Source organism: Pteropus medius, unplaced genomic scaffold (genome assembly GCF_902729225.1).
Source record: "Pteropus medius unplaced genomic scaffold, Ma_sr-lr_union100, whole genome shotgun sequence".
Taxonomy (NCBI): Eukaryota; Metazoa; Chordata; class Mammalia; order Chiroptera; family Pteropodidae; genus Pteropus; species Pteropus medius.
This window is the reverse complement of record NW_024349224.1, coordinates 1,634,605-1,655,878: the sequence shown is the minus strand read 5'-3', so window position 1 is coordinate 1,655,878 and position 21,274 is coordinate 1,634,605. Positions and strand designations below refer to the sequence as shown.

The window sequence follows — 21,274 nt, the reverse complement described above, 5'->3', positions numbered from 1 at the left end:
TTGAGATTTTGCTTCCAGGCATGTCCTCAAAAACTTGGCTCAAATGAAAACTTACAAAACTTTTCTCTAGGTTTGGACATTCTTTCGTTACCAATGATAACTTAGAACAAGTGTAGACATAATATTTTTTTCTGGCAAGCAGCGCTTTTATCAATCCAACCTATAAATGACCAAAGAAGAAACAATCTCATTTGTCACATTGAAAACTTTAAATATTTATATGCATTGTATTCATTCAAAGTGTGCTTATAGACACTTAATATGCAGACTAGAAATTTCACTCATACCTGTGTTACAATTGTGGAACGAAATTTACCAGTGTAATAGCCATTGTCTGTCATAAATGCTGATTAGCAAATTTTCTCTGAGCAAAGTGTAGTTTCTTATTTTCTCTGTTATGTTTGTTCCTATTGTCGAGTGTAATTTTGTCAGTCGAATTCCATATTTAAAAAATGAACTTGCATTTGTATATATAGTGTTCCACTTCATTTCAGTAGTAACTTATTTTTATCTTAATTTAGTATCAGTGACTGATGGATTAAAAAAGAAATAGTTCTTCCTGTGGACAGTAAGTCCCACTGGTCTAAATAGCTAGACTGTGCTCCTTGAGGGGCAGGCCGCTGCATTTTATTTGTATTTGCCTGACAGTGGCACTTAGGCAATTATTTATTAAATAAATGTATGACTCTGGGTCCAGGGCGTTAATCAGTTGTGTGTTCCAACCACTCAACAATTGGACTTGCCACCCCTTTACCGAAGTTAACTGAACGCCAGGAGCTGTGCTGGGCGCTCCAGGCTCCACCCACTTCGTTCTCCTTCCTCCCGGGAGGAGGCGTGCCCAGCCCCCGCACTGCGTCCTGTGCACTCGTTGGTCGAGCCCAACGCCCGTCACTGCGAGGTCCCGCCCAAGCCACGCCCACGCCGTCAGCCCGGCCGGGAGAAGGCGTGGCCAGGGTCCCTCCGGAGAGACCGGGCCTCTGGTCTCGTGAGAATCGGGCCGCGCGCGAGGGCCGGCGCCGAGTGGGTGGCAGCGCGGTCCGCGGTCCCACGGGGCCGGCGCCCCCGCGCCCCGCCCCGCCCCTCGGCACGCAGGCTCCGCGCGAGCTCGCGCACGCGCGCGCGCACCCGCCGGCGCCTCGGTCTGGCCGGCGCGGCCGGGCGGGCGGCGCCGGCGGCTGAGGGACGAGGGGAGGAGCCGGAGCCGGAGCCGCCGCCGCCGGTGCCGCCGCCGCGGGAGAGGAGCATGTCCGCAACTCGGGCCAAGAAAGTGAAGACCAAATCGTGCCCCGAGTGCGACCAACAGGTGGGCGGCGGGCCGGGCGCGCACGGCGGGCGGCCGTCGCCGGGGCTGTTGGCTGCGGAGAGGCCGCCTCGCCGGGGTCCGGGGCCGAGGGCTGGGCCGGGCCGTGGGCTCGGTGGCTGCGGAGGGCGCGGCCCGGGCCGGGTTGGGGCGACAGCCGGCGCACACCTGGCGGCGTGCGAGCGTCCTGCGGCCGGGCCGCGCGGAAGGGGGCGTGGGCTTGTCCCCGAGTCGCCGGGCCGGCTGCGGTGACAGCGGCCAGAGTGTGCGGGCAGCGGCCCGTTCGGCCCCGCCTGCCCAGACGGGAGCGCCCGACGTGCCGGACTCGAGCCCCGGCTCCCGGCGCCGAGAGCCCTGCGGCGCGGGGTGGCTTTGTTCCCACCGGACGCGCACGGGGGACCCCAGACCGTCCCCATCGCCCCCCGGGCGGACGCCTGACTGCGACAAAAGGAGCCTCAGTGTAATGACATTTTCTCTTAAGTTTCAGGAAATTGGTGATCTTGATATGCTTTTAAATAATTTGCCTATCCCAAATAATTATTAATTGGGTCTAAATTTTTTGTAGGACGGTACTGAGCGCAAAGTGTTTATTAAAGCCCGATTGTTCTAGGCGCTGTCCCCTAAAATAGTGTATATAATTCCAACTTTTTAAAAGATGCATTTGCCATCCCTACCTATACACGGTTTCTTGCATTTTTAATACCTGCTTCCCAAAGCGCAGTGACCAGGCCATGCAGTGGATTTAGGACTCCGTGGCCCAGCAGCGTTCGGCTAGACGTTCCGACTGACGAGGGCCCGGATGTGACAGGAAACACTGTGGGTATCAGAACAGCTTCGGAATGTGGGCAGTAAGGAGGGTCACAGCATCCCAGGGCTGGCTCTGTCTCTCCAAATGACAGCCCGGGTGTAGAGAAACAACCATGCCATGGCGTAGAAATGCCATAGCGTAGAAATGCCATATTTTAGCTCATGAGCAAAGCCCTAGCTTCCCGGGTTTTGCAGGGGATGGCGTGGTGGTTCTGTGCCTAGGGAAGCCCAGAGCTGTGGCTTTTCACCCGGGCCTTCCAGTCCAGGGGCCAGCAAGCGGTCCTGTTTACCATGAGCAGTATAGCCTGGTAACACTGCTGGCGTCCTGCCTTTGCCAGGTGACAGGCTCAGAGTGCTAGAAGGTTCACCAGGGGTCTTTTTTTTTTTTCTAATGAAGTTTTGTTAACCCTTTACAAACATGTCATACCCATTGGATTTTTTTTTTTATACTGTTTATATGTAAAAGTTGATTGTTCTTAACTGGAAAAAGTAGAGATTTAGAAATTCATTTAAAACTTCCTCAGTTAAAACCATTCATAAGACATCTTTCATGCCCAAATGCAGGGCTTAATGTGCACCTTTTTCAGATAATTACCTCTTTTTACTTTCCCTCCCTCAGTAAGAGAAATTTCCTGACTCCTCTCATTTCTCTCAACAGTGTTTTGTAGTTTTCAGTGTATAGGTTTGGTACGTATTTTGTTAAATTTATCCCTATGAATTTAATTTTTGGGGTGCTAGTGTAACTGGGATTGTTAAAATTTTCATTTTGTGGCTATTAATTATATGTAGAAATACAAATTTTTTTTTTATCATGGTAAAAAACACGAAGCTCACTATTTAAACCGTTTTAAGTGTATACTTCAGTGGCATTGAATACATTCGCAACGTCGTACAGCCATCACCACCATCTAGTTCCAGAACATTTCATCACGTCAGAATCAGAGCCTGTTTCCATTACACAGCCACTGCTCCTGGTCCCATCCCAGCCCCCCGAGCCCCTGGCAACTACCAGGCCGCTCGCTATCTATCTATCTATTTATTTAATTTATTTTTTTTATGGTGACATTGGTTAACCAAGTCCGGTAAGTTTCAGGTGTACTATTTAACAGTAAGGCATATGTCTATAGCATTGTGTCAGTTTGCTCTTTTTCTCTATGGATTTTCCTCTTCTTGATACTCCAAGCAACTGGGATCGTACAGTGCGTGTCCTTTGGTATCTGACATCTTTCATCCAGCACTTGGCTTATCCGTTTTAGGGCACATGTCGGGACTTCATTCCTTTTTATGGCCAGATAACATCCCGTTGTATGGACGTACCACGTTAATCCATTCATCCGTTGATGGACGTTTCTGTGGTTTCCACCTTTTGGCTATTGTGAACAGTGGGCTCGGCTGCGGTTGCCAGACGTACCTGGATGCACACCCATTCACGTACAGGTCTCTGTTTTTTAACACCTGATTTCGTTTTTAATTATATTCCCAGGAGTGGAATTGCAGGGTTATGTGGTAGTTCTGTGTCTATTTACCTTGCTGAGGAACTGCCAAACTGTTTTCCATAGCAGCTGCTCCGTTTTCCATTCCCACTGACATTGTATTGAAGGTTCTAATTGCTCCGTGTCCTCACCAACACTTGGTATTTTTTGTTTTTAAAAACTTACCGTAGTCATCCTAGTGTGTGTGAAGTAGGATGTCTGTGGTTTTGATTTGCGTTTCCCCAATTCAGACGTTGAACATCTTTCCATGTGCCCGTTGACCATTTATATATCTTCCTTGGAGAAATGTCTATTCATATTCATTGCCCATTTTTAGATTAGGTTTTTTTACCGTCGTTGAGTTGTGAGAGTTTTTGTATATTCTGGATACTAGACCCTTATCAGATAAACGATTTGCAAATATTTGCAAAAAACTATTCTGTGGGTTGTCTCTTCACTCTCTTCATCGTGTCCTTTGATGCACAGAAAGGATTTCATTTTGACGTAGTCCAGTATGTCTGTTTTGTTGCTTGTGCTTTTGGTGTCATAACTAAGAAGCCATTGTCAAACCCAGTGTCACGAAGATTTACCTTTTTTTCATCTAAGAGTCTTATAGCTTTCGTTATATTTATGTCTTTGATCCATTTTGAGTTAACTTTTGTATATGGTACGAAGTAAGAGTTCACCTTTATTCTTTTGCATGAAGATTTCCAGCCGCTCCAGCTCCATTTGTCGAAGAGGCTATTCTTTCTTCACTGAATTGTCTTGGCACCATTCTTGAAAATCGTTGGATCACAGATGATGGTTGGGTTGTGTCTATTCTTACACCAGTACCATAGTGGGTTTTTTTCTTTAACTGATTCACCGGAGTTTTTAAAAAAACTGTCGAGGTGGTAAAACACACCTTAACAAATTTAAGGGAATAGAAAGCATACAATGTCTTTTCTCAGATCACAATGGGATTAAGCTAGAAATCAGTACTAGTAACTGGAAAGCCACAAAATACATGGAGATTAAACAACACAGTTCAAATAACACAAGGCTCAAAAAACTCAGCCCTTCCACCATAGGATGACTCATTGAGAAGGAGTCTGCCATGAACCAGGAAGAAGGTGCTCACAAAAAATGTGACCCTGCTGTTCCCTTGATTTTAGCATTTCCAGCTTCTGGAAATGTGAAGAATACATTTCTGTTTTTTTACAAGTTACCCAGTCTGTGATATTTTGTTATAGCAGCCTGAACACATTAAGATGGATGTCCATTATATCCAGCTGATTAGTGATGTCGTTGAGTTCAACCGTGTCCTTACTGATTTTCTGCCTGCCGGATCTGTCCATTCTGATGGAGGGGTGTCGAAGTCTTCAAGTATAATGATAGATTTGTCTGTTTCTCCTTGCAGTTCTGTCGGGTTTTGCTTCGGGTAGATTAATGCTCTGGTGTTAGGCACATACACATTATGGATTATGTCTTCTTGGAAATTTTACCGCTTTATCATTCGGTAATGCCCTGCTTTATCCCTGATAACTTTTCTTGCTCTGAAGTCTACTGTCTGAAGTTAATGTAGCTACTCTTGCTTTCTTTTGATTAGCGTTACTGTAGTTCATCTTTCTCCATCCATTTGTATTTTTATATTTAAAGTGAGTTTTTTGTAGACATTGTATAGTTGGGTCTTGTTTTTTGATCCACTCTCCAGCCTCTTAATTGGCGCATTTAGGCCATCGATGTTCAAAGTGATTTAGTTGGGTTAATATGTACTATGTTTTTACTGTTTTCTAACTGTCGCCCCTATTCTTTGTTCCTATTTTTTTCTCCTACTTTTTCTGCCTCTTGTGGTTTTTATTGAGCGTTTTACATGATTCCATTTTCTCTCTTTCTTGGCACACCATTTATACTTTTTCTATTGGTTGCCTGATAGTTTCTAATATACGTTTACAAATAACCCATCTCTACTTTTAAATGACACGATACTGCTTACGAAGTGTGATTACCTGATAAAAACAAAATAATCCTAATTCTCCCCTTTGATTCCTTGTATTATTGTTGTCATACGTTTACATATACATAAACATACATACACATGGAAGAGATGTACACAAACATACATAATTGCATGTGTTGTTGCTGTTATTGTAACAGATTTGTCTTAGAGCAATTAAGAAAAAGAAAAAAATGTTTTTATTTTACCTTCACTATTCCTTGTCTGATGTTCTTTATATACATCCAAGTTACTGACCTGTATTACTTTCCTTCACTAAAGAACTTTTAACATTTGTTGGAAGACAAGTCTACTGGCAACAAATTCCCTCAATTTTTGTTTTTCTGAGAAAGTCTACTCTTCCTTTCTTTTTGAAGGCTAATTTCTCAGGGCACAGAATTATAGTTGGTGGTTTTATCTCTCAACACTTTAAACCCCACTGTCTTCTTCATTTCATGGTTCCTGAGGAGATGTAATTCTTTGTTCCTATATCAATAAGGTGTTTTTCCCGCTGATTTCTTTCAGGTTTTACCTTTGATTTTCTGTAGTTTGAAGTTGATATGCCCAGGTGTAATTTTTCTGGAATTTATTCTGATTGGTGTTTTCTGAGCTTCCTGGATCTGCGGTTTGGTTCCTGACATTAATTTGGGGACATTCTCGGTCATTGTTGTTTCAAATCTATCTTCCATTCCTTTTTTTCTTCCTGGTGTTCCCGTTTCGTGTATGTTACATCTTTTGATGGTGTCCCACAGTTCTTGGATATTATGTTCTGTTTTTTTTTTTTTTTTCTTTCTTTCTTTTTTTCAGTCTTCCGCCTCTTTTTCAGTTTTGGAGGTTTCTGTTGATATATCCTCAAGTTCAGAGATTCTTTCCTCAGCTGTGTTGTCTGCTAATAAGCCCATCAGAGTTATTCCTCATTTCCGTTAGTGATTTTGATTTCTGGCATTTATTTTTGGTTTATTCTTAGGATTTCCATCTCTCTGCTTACATTTCTCATCCGTTCTTGCATGCTTTCTACTTTATCCATTAAAACCTTTAGCCTGGGAATCATTGTTGTTTTAAATTCCTGGTCTGAGAGTTTCAACATCCCTGCATATCCGGTTCTGATACTTTGCTCTGTCTCTTCAAACCGTGTTTTTGCCTTTGGGTATGCCTTGGAATTTTTTTGGTAGTTGAGCCTGATGGACTAGGTAAAAGGAATTGCTGTAAAAGGAATTGCTATAAACAGGACTGTAGTAATGTGGCGTTAAGATGTAGGAGGTGGTGAAGTATTCTATAGTCCTGTGATCAGGTCTCAGCCTTTCGGTGAGCTTGTGCCTCTGGACTGTGAACTTCACAAGTGCTTCTCAGTAGGTCCCCCCTACTAAGTGGGTTTTCCCCTCCAAACCTCCCCTTAGATGGCTAGAGTGTACTGGAGTTGGTTATATTTCTTCCCCCGGGTCAGTTAGGGGCTGGTAAAACCCTAGCAGTTTAGGCTTTGGTTATTTCCTCCTGAGGGCAGGGCTTGTTAAGAATAATGGAGCGCTCCAGTATATTTTAGAGTGGTTCCTTTTCCCTCTGGAAGCAGGCAAGCACCAGGAGCTTTTTCTCTGACAATTACTGTGAGAACCCGATTGTTCTAGAAGTGGAAAATCACAGAAGCGTGGGGGACATCCCGTGACTGAGTGTCCTGGAGTTTTAAACTCTGACTTGTCCACGTCGTACCTCCAGCAGTTCATCAATTACAGATGAGTTTTTCTTGGGCTGGCACTGGTTCCCATAGAGTTTTTTGCATGTGACTTTCTGCTTTGGTACGTTGAGATTCTCTGTATTCACCTGTCTCTCCAATTTTGGAAGCAGTGGTTTGCCCTGGGACCGTCCTTCTCTTACAGATTTTACTAAGAAGAGTTGTTGATTTTTCAGTTTGTTCAGCATTTTACTTGTTGGGACGAAGTGGTGACTTTCATGCTCCTTATATTTGGAACTGGAAACCAGAAGTGCTTAGTGTTTTGATCACTGTATCTTTTTAGTAAGTTTTGAAATTAGGAAATGTGAGTCTTTCAACTTCGTTCCTCTGTTTAAAGACTGTTTGGCTTTCTAGAGGCCCTTGCAAATCCATGTGAATTTTAGAATTAGCTTTTCCATTTCCAGAGAAAAAGACCGTTGGGGTTTTGATAAGTATTTCATTGAATCTGTGGATCAATTTGGGAAGTATTATTATCTTAGCAATATTAGGACCTCCCATCCATGAACATTGTTGTCCTTCCATTAATTTAGGTCTTTAATTTTTCAGCAATGATTATAGTTTTTAGTGTACAAGCCTTACATCTTGGTTAAACTTACTCCTAATTATTTTCTCTTTTTGATGGTCTTATAAATAGAATTATTTTCTTTATTCTGTTTTTGGATTGTTTATTGCTACTGTATAGAAATAACACTGACTTTTGTTTGTTGATCTTGTATCCTGCAACATTGCTGAATTCCTTCGTTAGCCCTAATATTGTGTGTGTGTGTGTGTGTGTGTGTGTGTGTTCTTGATGGTTTTTTACATATAGGATCATGTGACTTGTGAATAGAGATAGATTTACTGCTCTTATTTATTTATTTTTACTTCTCTCTCTCTCTTTTTTTTTTTTTAATACGGATGCCTTTTCTTTCTTTTTCTTGCCTAATTTCTCAGGCTTTCCATTACAGTGCTGAGAAAAAGCAGCAGAAGCAGATCTGCTTGTCTTGTTTCTGGTCTTGGGAGAAAGACTGAAAGACTTTTCAGTCTTTCCTGTTGAGAGTGATACCTGTGGGTTTTTCATAAATGCATTTTATCATGTTGTGGAAATTCCCTTCTATTTCCTGTGTGTGCAGTGTTTCATCTTGAAAGGTGAAAGACATCACTATTAACCAGGAAATTCCAAGGGATTTAGGAACTCTGCGTCAGGACCTGCGCTCAAAGACCAGATATTAGCAGATGCTCCTAGTGCTGTTACCACTCAGGAACTTACAAGGCTTCCAGGAGCCCTGTGCCAGGCACGTGGGGCAGAGGCCAAAACGTAGGTGTATTTTCTATTATCGCATAGTGGTGTTTCTTTTTCCTATTCTTTCAACCTGCTAGTGTCTGGTCCTCTTCCCCTCATGTTCAGACTGTTAGACTCCTTTTCAGTTCTGGTTTTTTGTCAGCAGTCAGTTTGTGACCAAGTCTTGTTCCTTCCTTCCTTTGAAATGTCTGTCAGACGTATACGTATTTTAGTACCCAGCCTCGGCCAGAACAGCAGAGCAGGCCGCAGCCTCTCACCCTGGGCTTAACTGGAATCTTCCCTAAACCAGATCCTGTCTTCTAGTCTAATCCATGCTGCGACTGCTCTGAGACTGACATTGTAGGAAATAATTTCCGTGCTTCGCATTCTCGTCGGCATTATTAAACATTCGCTGCGTGCACGGAACTGTAGAGGACTCGGAAAACGGATACGATTTTTATCTAAAATAATTTTGATGAGGGTGTGGAATTTAAATATAAGTGTGATTTCTGCCTTCAAGTTACTTATTGTTTTGTTGAAGAGACCACAGAAACACTTGAGCAGTTTAATAAACAGTAAAACGTAATATGTATATTTTTTCCCCCTCCAGGTTCCTGTTGCATGTAAATCTTGTCCCTGTGGTTATGTATTTATTAATAGGAAACTTCTAAAAGTAAAACACTCAGAGAAATCATCACCTTGTACAGGTAATTGCGAGTTTACCAACTTTTCCATCTTTGTGGTATCTATTATGGGAATTAAAAATGAATTTTTGTGAGTTAAAAAATTCTGCTGGTAAAGTTGTAATATTAAAATCTATTGAAGTACATCTTTGGCTTTTATTAGATACGATAAGTCAATTTATGATGCTGATTTGTTCTTTATCCACTTTAACATGATACTGATAAACTTTGCAATACATTTTAACGAGAAATTTTAATTTGAAATCGTTAACTGGCAGAAAGGGAACCTTGGTTTTAGTAGTGATATAATTTTTTAAAGTCCTAGTTATTTTGTTCGATCCACTAATTAAGGCTATCTAAAAAATTGCTGATTCAGTAAGTGTATTCAGAGGAGGTAGGTTTTTGTGACTCCTGTTTTTTTCCTATGCTAAAATAAGATGTTCTAAGAAGTGAACCCCAAACGGGAATAGATTTATTACATTTATCGAGAGCCTGACACGCACCAGGTGCTGTGTATCTTGGGAGCACAGCAATAAATCTGCTACTAAGACAGCTTCGTGCTGTTGTAGTTGATAAGGGACTCGTTCTGAAAATATACAGAGAACTCTCACACCTCAGTAATAACTGAAACAATGGGCAAAAGATTTGAATAGAATTTGTCCAAAGAAGATCTACGAATGGCCAATAAGTACATGAAAAGATGTTCAATGTTAATAGTCGTTAGGGAAGGGAAAATCGAAATCGTGAGCTGCTACTTCACGCCAAGCTGGCACTAGTAAGAAAGTTCCAAGCGTTGGTGCGGAAATGGGAAACCGAAAGCTTCACTTGCTGCCGATGGGAGTGCGAACCGTCGGCCAGCTGCTCAGATGGGTGAACGTGGAGTTCCAGTATGACCCAGCGGGTCCGCTCTGAGGCGCTTGCACACTCAGGAGAATGGAAGACAAGTTGACACAAAAGCTTGTCCATGAATGTTACTAGCAGCATGGTTCATGAGATCTGAAAAGTGGAACAGCCCGATGTCCGTGGACTGATGCTCAGCACATGTGGTGCACCCATAGAATGGAACGTCACGTGACAGTGAAAAGGAAGGAGGTACCGACACGCGCCACATCGCGCATGACTTCACACGTGCCACATCGTGCATGACCCTCGACACGCGCCACATCGCGCATGACGCGGAGATGTGCTGTGTGAAGGAAGCCAGTCACAAAAGATCGCATACTGTACCGTGCCAATTATAGGAAATACCCACATGATCAAATTTATAGGCACGAAATAGATGAATGGTGTAGGCCTGGGAGGAGAATGGCAGGGAATGGGGAATAACTCAGTGGGTTCGGTTTCTTTCGGAGGGCAAAAATATTCCAAAATTAGATTCACAGCCCTTTGAATATATTAAAAACCATTGAATTTTATACTATAAATGAGTGCATTGTATGGTATGTGAATTATATTTCAATAAAACTAATTTTAAAAATAGCCAGGTAAACACTTAAAAACTATGAGGGTTGACTACCCTACCAGTCAATAAAATATAAAGCCAATACAAATATAGACCCAAATTCATTTGGAAAGTTAGTATATGGCAAAGGTGGTATTTCAAATTAGGGCACAGGTGGACCTTTTTTTCTTTTTCTTTTTTTATTATGGTAAATATACATAGTATTTTTCACTGTAACCATTTGTAAGTATTCAGTTCAGTGGCATTAAATATATCTGCAATGCCTTATAATCATCACTACCGTTTATACCTAAAACTTTTCATCATCCCCAACATAAACTCCATACTTATTAAAAATTTTCCCCCTTTCTTCCCCCTCTTCTTTCCAGCTCCTGGCAATCTGTTCTTTCTGTTTGTCAGTTTGCCTATTCCAGATACCTCATATAAGTGGAATCGTACAATATTTGTCTTTCTGTGTCTAGCTCAGTACTAAGCATAATTTTTTTCAAGATTTATCTACGTTATAGCACATATTAAAATTTCATTCCTTTTTGTAGCTGAATAATTTTCATTTTACACATATGTGTATATATACATACCACATTTTGTTTACCTGGTCATCTGTTGATAGACACTGGGTTGTTTTCTTTTTTTGGCTATTGTGACTAATGCTGCTATGAACATTGGTGTACAGGTGTCTGTTCGAATCCCTGGTTTCAGTTCTTTTGGGTTTATCCCTGGGAGCGGAATCTCTGGGTATGCCAGATAATAATGAGATGCTTTAAAAAAGGGGGAGGGATAGCGTCGAAAGAACATGGGAACCAGCCTGAAGGAGTTCCTAATCGCCAAAGCTGGGCCAATTCAAGCAAGAGAAATAATATCATTGGACTGTAACTGTAGAATAATAGAGTAAATTTCTGTGAGTCCACACATTATAAATAAAAAATGAGGGGAAGGGACAATTCTTTATAGTAGAATTCCAGTTAATAACTGTGGAAGGATTGAGGGAAATCAAAATCAGCATTGGCTAAACACAGGAATAATTATTGCAGACCGGTGGATGGTTAAATTAGTGAGTGAAAATTTGAGGAGAAATAAAATTTGTGTAGCATCAGAGTATTCACCCCAGATCTTCATTAACCACAAAGGGAAAGAAAACTTCACAGGGATGAAACCTGCCGAAAAGAACCTTAATCAGTGAGCAAGGTGAACATCACAATAAAAAACATATTGACATCATGAAACTGACATGATGCGCTGACAAGCATACATGGTTTTTGGGGGATTCTTGCCAAAAATGCATAGCCTTAGTTCAGTCATTAGAAAACATTAGCCACACCCAAATGAGGTACATTTGACAAAACAGCAAAACAGTCGTCTTCAAAAGAGAAAAAGTCCTGAAGGACGAGGGAAGAGTAAGGCGCCGTCAGGAACCGGGAGAGAGAAGGGGACATGACAGCTAAGTGTAATGTGGGGTTTCTTTCTTTACAGTGGCCTATTCTTGCCTAACGGATTCTATTTCTGTTTTCTCTTTGAACATTTAAGGCATCTTTTAAAATGTCTTAAGTCTTAAAATGTCTCTTTTTCAGATTGTTCCATTATTTGTATGTAGTTCTGAGATATGAATTCTAGTCACGTGTCCCTTAACCACAGTGGCTTTGAGCCTCCCACCCCCACCCCCCGCCCCAGCCTTCTTTTATGCATTTGGGAAATTCTCTCTTTTGCTTCCGGATTTAGCTGTGTTTTAAAATAGGTTTTGTTTGTGGGTCGAATCTTAACTAGCATGTTTGAAGTGGATGAGGTGGCTTCTTGCATCAATTAAATCTACAATATCAACGGGAGGCCTTTCTCTCGATTTCTGTTCCATTTAGGAACAGCAGGGTAAATCGCGTTCAGTAAATTAGGGACTTAAAATAAAGCCACTCACTCTCCTAATATTGATAAGGGGCTGGAATTAAAGCTGCCGAAAAAGAAACCTTCCCCCTGACTCCCCCAAGATTCACACCAAACGTCCAGAATTCTGCTGAATCTCTCTCCTTTTTTTGGGTTTAAGAAACATGTATGGTTGTTTTAAAAAATACACTAGGCAGTGTACTGTCGTGCCCTTTAGAGCGCGTGACTGCCGGGGCAAAATGAGAACTTAGGCGAGCAGTTCTTTCGCATCTTTAAAACACGTTATTTTTCTTCATCTACCCCAAAATTAAGTGTCAAGCCAAGAGGAGCGAAATAGGTGAAAGAACGTAAAGTCTCAGTAGATGAGGACTTAGGAAACGGAGCTCTGAAGTCGCAGTCACTCAGATCAAATGCGACAGGGAGAGGAAGACCTAAAAGCATTTCTGTCACGAAACGTAAGAAACGGATTTATCAACCCATCATGGGAGAATATTTTTCCAAGCATTATATCGATCTGAGATCTTACTTTGACAGTACTGAAAAAATTGTTCGGTAGGCACTGAGTTCCTGGATTGCAAAGCGCAACTCATATTTTAGGTCAAAAGCATTTCTTCTATGGTAGAAGGAATTTATAAAATCATGAATTTATAAAATTACTGGAAATTATATTCCTATTGGAAAACCAAAAGACTGAAAAGTAACATCCTCCTGCTATAAGCTGATGGCGGCAGATCTGCGTGCAGTGATGAAAACACGCATCCTCCAGATGAGATGGCGAACACTAGGCAGGTTGAAACCCGAGCATGATTGCCGAAGGTAATATCAGGTCTGTTTTCAGTGGTGGTGTTTAGTGTTCGTAAGGATATTTATGCACTTGACTTTCCTTTGATGATTGAGTTCTTATTGTTTGTTTTCTCCACAGAAGTGAACAATACCGTATCTTTGAAAGATTTGCGAATACTTTTTTTATATGAATTTAAACTAGGACATAGTGCAGCCGCGGCAAGTAGAAACATCATTTCTGTCTTTGGAGAAGACTCTGTTAGTGAAAGGACTATCCGGTGGTGGTTTGAAAAGTTTCGTTCTGGGGATCTGAGTCTGAAAAATGAGCCTCGAGGGAGACCCAGGTCTGTTTTAAATGAAGATCGGTTGAGAGCCACGGTGGAAGCCAAGCCCAAAACAGCAATTCGAGGCCTTGCGGCAGACTTTGGAGTTTCTGCTACCACGATTTCTCGACACCTGGCAGCAATAGGAAAGGTGAAAAAGTTGGACAGGTGGGTAACATCAGGTGATGGCTGATCATAAACTGAGATGGTTAGAGAGATGCTTATAAGATTCGGGAGAACTGAGACCTGCCTTGGAGAGCATCATGACTTTGACAAAAAAATGGGATTCAAAGTGATCTGGACAGTGGTTGGATGTGGACGAAGTTCCCAAACGTGTCAAAACCATCATCGCAACCAAAAAAAGGTCTGGTAACGAACGTATGGAGGTGTCCGGAAAGGGCATTTCGTTACCGCTTTTTATCCAAACTGCTTTTACTGTTTTAAACTAACAGTAGTAGCATCTTATTGTCAGGAAGTTGAAATTATGTATCAAAAATTGATCTAGATTCGACCACAGAAGTCGGAGGCCACCGTTTCTGAGAAACAACATTCTCCAGTTAGGAAGCAGTGATTGAAGGATTTAAATACATTTTAACAAACTGCATTTTATAATATGCTGTATATCACTTGATATTCGGGGAAATTTATCATTTGGAGAAATCAGTTAATGCTAACAGTGCATATTTTGGTTAAATAAAGCTTTTGTTTTTCTCAAAAATATAACATTTTCATTTTGACCTGCAAGAAGGCAATTTCATACGGTTCAGCCTCATACCTTCCCAGACCCTGGCAGAGCATGAAGACTGAAAGGTTCCTGAGCTACTGGAAAACTACATGCTTCTCCTGTGTTTTAGACTTTCGTTGGAGGAATGTGGAACAACCCAGAGGGAGGGAGGGAGGGAGGAGGGAGTGGAGGGAGAGTGTGTGAGAGAGAGAGGGAAAGAGGGAAAGAGGGGGTGGGTTGGTGGGGGTTTGGGGGAGTGGGGAAGAGACACAGAGAGCCAGGCCGGGGAGTCAGCCGTACAAAGATCTAGGTAAAGAGTGTTTCTGGGAGACAAGTGGCCTCTTCAAAGGTTCTCAGGCGCTCAGAAAATGGTTTCAAATGAAGAAATGCAAGCATGTTTCTAACACCGAAAGCCACGCACCCAGTAGACATGTCTCCGTGATGCTTTGAGATAATACTTACTCTGTCACACAGAGCCAGCCCCTTCCATATGTTTTCCATTCTAATTCTATATTTTTTAAAAATACAGGTGGCTCATCAGAGACCATAATTAATGGCCTCTTAATGATTTTGTAGCTGGATTGCAATTACTTTTTGTGACGTGCAGCGGGGTAAGTCGGGGTAAAGCTACTGGGATGGTTCACTTCTCCCGACAACCTGCTGTGTCTCTTCCATTGAGAGGAGGGTGAAGGAACCTAAAAGGTAAGAAGTAAGAGAGAGGACATCGTGGATGGATCTTACCTGGAGAGGCAGAATGGGGCGGGGGAAGGGCAGACAGAGAAAAGGAGGGGGAGAGAGGAGTGGAAATCCCCTAGCGTAGAATCGACTGAGCTCAACGAGTAAGGACCATTAAAGCAGAAAGCATAATGCAACGTCCCTTCCTTTGGGTGCGAGCAGCCCTGGACTGTGACACAGGTTTAGCGAGCAGAGCGCCGGATGCTCGCGGTCCCAGTTATTCCCTTGGTTGGATACCCGGGTCAGAGTCGTCTCATTTCACTGCTCCATCCTTGGCTTTGTCGAGGAATCTACTCAGCGTTTGCGTGGGCTCTTGCTTACTCCCAAGAGAGTGAAGCTTCTGATTTAGCTCAGGCCGACAGGGTAACGGCCAAGAGCAGGAGGGTGGGATGGACTTCATTTCAAAAGCAGTTCAAGGAGGAGGCCGAAAGTCACAGAGGGTGAGAGCAGTAGCTTGGCCAACGTGAGAGAAAGTGCTGTTGTACACTTAGTCTGCATGGTAGTTGCTTTATGACCATCCATCTTTCCTTCGATTCTCAGACCCCTTGTGAAACCTCAGAGCTGGGTGCTGGACTTCGCTCGGAAATACTCAGCTCAAATGAATGGTTGGGGGATGGGTAGGAAGCCCAGACAGAGGCAGTGACGTGATGAGACAGGAAACGGAGCAGGTAGAGGATGCTGAGTTATCCTGCTACCTTCCCACCACCTCCAGCGGCGGGTGTGGACCAGAGAGGCAGAGATGGGCCCAACTAGGCCTGGAATGGGAACTGCTGTTAGGATTTTCTGGTTCTGTGAGCCAGTAAAGACCCTTTCGCTTAAGCCATTTTGAGTTGGGTTTTCCATTTTGGCAAAAGAAAGATTCCTGACTGACATTAAAACGAGGCTCCTGATAGCACCTTGCAGGGTTTGGGGAGGAGGAGGGACAATTAATGGAAGGCACAGGCACAGAGTAGATGGCCAATAAATAGTGTTACTACTGTGAGAAGAAAGAGCTAAGGAGGCAGAGCAGGGCGAGGGACAGCCCTGGAGGCTCCTCTGTGACCAGGACAGGCCAGCGGGGCTGGGTTCGGCGTCAGCAAAGGCTGGTACTTGGCTTGGACTGTCCGGAGGCACCCCGCTGGGAAGGAGGCCTGGCCTCCTGAGTCACTCTGAGCCTATGGCTTTTCTGCAGTGAGGGCTCCCTGACCTATTGTGCTATTGGCCGTGTGGGAGGAAAAAACCCTCTTTCAGGATAAAGATGAGGCTTCTCATCTTTGTCTTTGGCAATTTGTACCTTTTTTTTTTTTTCCGTTTTTAATCATAGATTATTTGTTTCTGAAACTACAGAGTGTAAATGTTGAGCAGAATACAAAGTAACTACATTTTCATTGTGATTATCTCTTCATTGCTTTGGAAAAGTAGGAACTACAACTTTAAATTTATAACTTTAATATTGGATTTCAAGAAGAATGAGAAATTTTATATACACAAAGACCTGCCAAGCATCCTAGTGCTGTCATTCTCTTTTCCCAGAAAAGAAAAGCTTTAAAATGGGGTTCCCCAACCCCGTTTGGAATCGGGCTGCACAGCAGGAGGTGGAGTGGGGTGAGCGAGTGAAGCTCCATCTGTATCTGCAGCCGCTCCCCAGCGCGGCATCACCACCTCAGCTCCGCCTCAGATCATCAGGCATTAGATGATCACAGGAGCACCGGTCCCTGGTGCCACAAAGGTTGAGCACCGCTGCTTTAAAAGGCTCCTTGGTAGAAACTTTGGTTTGAGTATCAAAGCTATGGAGATGGGGGCTGCTACATCTCAGCCCCCCGCCCCCAATATTGTCCACCCACCATCTCCCTAAACAGATGGGTCCTAATTATAAAAGGGAATAAAAAGTAGCTTTGAATAGCCTTTCGGTTCATCAGGTACATAATACCTGTTATCAAGGAAGCGCCTGCCTGGTCGGATTGCATATTGCCAGATGAGCACCTGCAGCCACGTGAACAGCACGTGGAAGATCTGGAGCAGAGGAGTAATCAAGCCCGTGGAACGTGGGCTCCCCTGGCTCCTGTCCTCAGTGTGTCGGATTCTCTCGTCCTCTTTCTGTAGGTGCTTCAGCCACGAGTCTCCTTTCGCTTTCTTTTACCTTAGCTAATTTGCCCATGCCGTTCTTTGTGTCAATATTTGCCGCTCCTCTTCACCTTAACTCTACCTATCGTGCACTTTTCCTCCAGGAAGTCTTCCCTGATTGCTCCACCCCATCACGGGTCAGGTCTCCTTGACAGAGGCCTTAGTATTGTTTCTTCCTAATTGTGATCACAGTAGTAATAAATTTATCTGTGTGATAGTATGTATTTATCTTCTCTGCTAGATGACAAGATTCACAACATCAGGGACTTTTTTCTCACGAGATCATTCCCCCACTAATGACACAAGATCTAGCACATTGTAGGTACCTAGTGAATGTTAAATTGATGAATAAACGTTAGGGCTAGTTTCATCCATTTTGTAGAAAACCCTTGTTACCAGTGTAAGGAAAGAATATGTTTGACAGCAAATAATTGAAAACCTAATGAACAGTGGCTTAAATAAGTAGGTTTTGTTTCCTATAACTTGTGAAAAATTTCAGACATACAAACTACTTGAATTTTGAAGTGATCACTTTTATACCAACCACCGAGGTTGTACCATTGACAGTTTACTATACTTGCTTTATCACTTTATCCATGTAGCCATCTTTTTTTTAATGCATTTTTGTGTAAGTTGCAGGCATTAGCACATTTTACCCTTAATACCTTAATATACGTGTCATTATCTAGAGTTCATCTCTGCTTAAGGTTCTTGTTGAGGTAAAATTTAAATAAAATGCCCAAGTTTCAAGTGTATTATTCGATACGTTTTAACAAATGCAAACACTTACGTAACACAAACCCCTACGAAGATACAGACTGTTTCCATCAGCCCAGACATTTCGTTCAGACCCCTTTCCTCTATCCTCACCCGTACCCCCCGGAGGCAAAATACTGCTAGGAATTTTTTCTACCACAGCATAGTTTTGCAGGTTCTAGAACTGCATTTAAGCGAAATCATACAGTGTGTGCTTTTGTGGAAGACTTCTACTCAGCATGTTTTGGGGATTCATCCATTTCGTCGCATGTATCAATAATTTGTTCTTTTAAAAAGCTGATTAGTATTCCATGAAATGAATATACTGCAATTTGTTTATTTACCTGTTCGATAGACATTTATGGGTTTTCCTTCCCAATTCGGGCCTATTATGAATAAAGCTATTATGAATATTCTTACATTCTTTTTGTGGACATATGTTTTCATTTCTCTTGGACAAATACCTAAGATTGGAGATCTTGGGTCATAAGCTGTGTATCTTATTTTGAGCTCTTTTCCCTCTTTCACATTTTAAGGAATTTAGGGAGGCAGGCTTGACGGGGGTAGCTATTCAACAGTGCCGCTGGGGACCCAGGCACTTCCTAGCTTTCTGTTCATCTTTAGTGGATTGGTCGTAAGTCCGTGCATGGCACCGGGGTAGGAGGCCTCTGAGATGGCTCCCGGTGATGCCTGCCGCTCGCTGTTATTCTTGCCCTTGTGCAATTCCCTTTTATTGAGTGTGGGCTGGACTTCGCGACTTGCTTCTCATAGGATGCAGCGGAAGTGATGGGCTGCCACTGCAGAGATGAAGCTACAGAACGCATGTGGCTTCCGTCGTATTCACTCTGTTCTTTCTCAGATCACCCATTCTCGGTGGAGCCAGTCGCCATGCTGCGAGGAAGGTCTGTGAAGAGCCCATTGATGGGGGTCTGGGGCCTGCCAACAAGGGCACTCAGAAGTGGATCTCCCCCTGGCTGAGCTTTCGGATGAGACTGCAGAGCCACACCCGGACTTCTGACGCACAGGCGCTGAGATGATGTTCGTTTTTTTAACCCACTAAGTGTTGGGGGTGATTTGTTAAGTAACGATAACTAACGTGACACCACATGGCCTCGTTGTCGTTAGATGGCTGCTGCACCTTAAGGGCCACGTATTCATGCTCCAGACAGTGTGAAAGGCAAAGGACAAAGAGTTTCTGACATGAGTCTGATTTTATCAGGAACTACAACCTTTCCCAAAATCTCACTTTGGTTTATGTCTTTTTTTTTTTGGCGAGGCAAGGACCTTGTCAGTTTATAATCCCTTATTTATTTTTTATGCCTACAGCACCTGGTCTTCCTAGGTGGTCTCCCATCCAAGGGTTTATGTCTTAATGACCAGCATAACACCACATGACCACTCCTAGTTTGAGGTAACGAGAGAACAGGGGGCCTGGATGGAGTCGCATCAGCCAACTGGCAGTGTCTGCCACCTCAGCCATTTCAAAAACGGTTAAAGACCTCGACACCCACCCCAGCCAAGTGGCTGTTTTGGGAGATTTTGAGAAAAAGGACCTATTCAAATGAAACTTTCAGAACACTCAGGGCCTGGATTGCAGGCCCGGGTTCCTGTATTACACACTACACCACTCTCTGGGGAAAATGGAGGTACTCTTCCTCGGCTACTTCTCTTCATCTAGTCCTTTGCAGTAGAAACTTGAGAACCATCTTGGAAATGTTCCTGACCACCCCCTAACCCCTGGCAAAACAGCTCCTCGAGTTTTGCTAACATTATGATCTTATTTATAAAATCCCTCCCCTCTATTGTCCTTCCTCTCCGGTGCTCCAGGTCTGATACCTGGATCAAGCATTCTCAGTTTCAAATCTGATCCTGTTACTCCCCAACTTAAAACCCTTATTGCACTATTGCCGAGGATGAAGCCCAAGCTCCTTCCCACGGTCGCAAAGATCCTACGTAGCTGAATACGGCCCACCTCTCCAGCCTTAACTCTGCCCTGCACTTGGTGTACCCCACACCACCAAGCTGTTGACCTCCCTGCCCTTGCCTCTGTGCTCTCCCATCTGCCTGGTAAGTCTTCACCTCTGACAAGTCTTCACCTCTGGGCAACTCCACCTGAATCCTTAGGGATTCAGCTTTGGAGACAACTTCTTTTAGAAAGACTTGCAGGACCACCAACTCCCTCAACAGTGGGTCGGGTGGCCGCCTCAGTAGCTGTGTACAAATCCTCTTTGGAGGGAAAGGCCATAGTAGGTGGAGCTGGTAGAAAATTCAAGTAATATAAAAGGATATGGAATGAAAAATAAGCCTTATCCCGTCCTCCAGTTCCTTTTCAAGTTTCTTAATGCATATGAAAGCATAATTTTGTTACTTACGAACAATTTTAAGATGTCCTGTACCTTGTTTTTTCAATTAACTATTTTGATCATTATATCACTTCATATAGATTTATCATTCTTTTGAAGAGCTGCAATGATATTCTGCTGTATCCATACCTTAATTTGCTCAAGCAATTTGATGTACACTTGGGCTGCTTCTGATTTTGCTCTGACAAGCACTGCGGCAAAGCCGGGTCCCATGGACAGATACCCATCTGTGCACGGCCTGTTAGGAACCCCTCTGCACAGCAGGTGAGCGGCTGGAAGGCCAAGCTTCATCTGTTTTGGAAGCCGCTCCGCAGCGCTAGCATCACCACCTCAGCTCCACCTTAGATCAGCAGGCATTCGATTCTGACCAATGGGAGCATTGGTCTCTGGCACCGAAAAGGTTGGGGACCGCTGCTGCAAAGTGGATCTTTGCACAAATGGACTGGGCACAGGTGGAGAACAGCTTTTCAGATAGGAATGGGATTGCTAGATCAAAGGCTAGGTGGATTTGAAATTTCGATAGCATTCAAGTCAATGCATTTTCTCTTCCCATCAAAAACAACTCCTCTGTATTCGAATGTTAGGCCTTCTACACCACTATCAGCGTGTTTGAGAGCAGCACTTCGTAGTTTCACATTTGTGTGGCAGAATTGGCCCTCAATATTTGACTTAACGAATTTATATATCTCGCAGCGCTGAGCCCAGGGCTTGGGATATAGCAGTCTCGTCAGATGTTTATTCCAACTCCTCAACGATTGGATTTGCCACCCCTTACCGAAGTTGATTGAACGCCGGGACCTATGCTGGGCGCTCCAGGCTCCACCCACTTCGTTCTCCTTCCTCCCGGGAGGGGGCGCGCCCAGCTCCCGCGCTGCGTCCTGTGCGCTCGTTGGTCGAGCCCGACGCCCGTCACTGCCAGGTCCCGCCCA

General features: G+C 43.5%; 1 long non-coding RNA gene across 3 annotated transcripts in view; it reads left to right on the top strand.

Moving 5' to 3' along the window:
• LOC120617233 (uncharacterized) overlaps window positions 1-14,387 on the top strand; it is a 30,066-nt gene extending 15,679 nt beyond the window's left edge. For 2 of the 3 annotated variants that reach the window (XR_005656835.1, XR_005656834.1), the window contains exons 3-4: window positions 9,152-9,248; window positions 13,481-14,387. This is a non-coding gene — a long non-coding RNA (uncharacterized LOC120617233). Of the gene's footprint in view, window positions 1-1,173; window positions 1,304-9,151; window positions 9,249-13,480 lie in introns of those variants that run through there. The other variant, XR_005656833.1, reaches the window with a different exon arrangement.
• The last annotated feature ends 6,887 nt before the right edge of the window (window positions 14,388-21,274 follow it).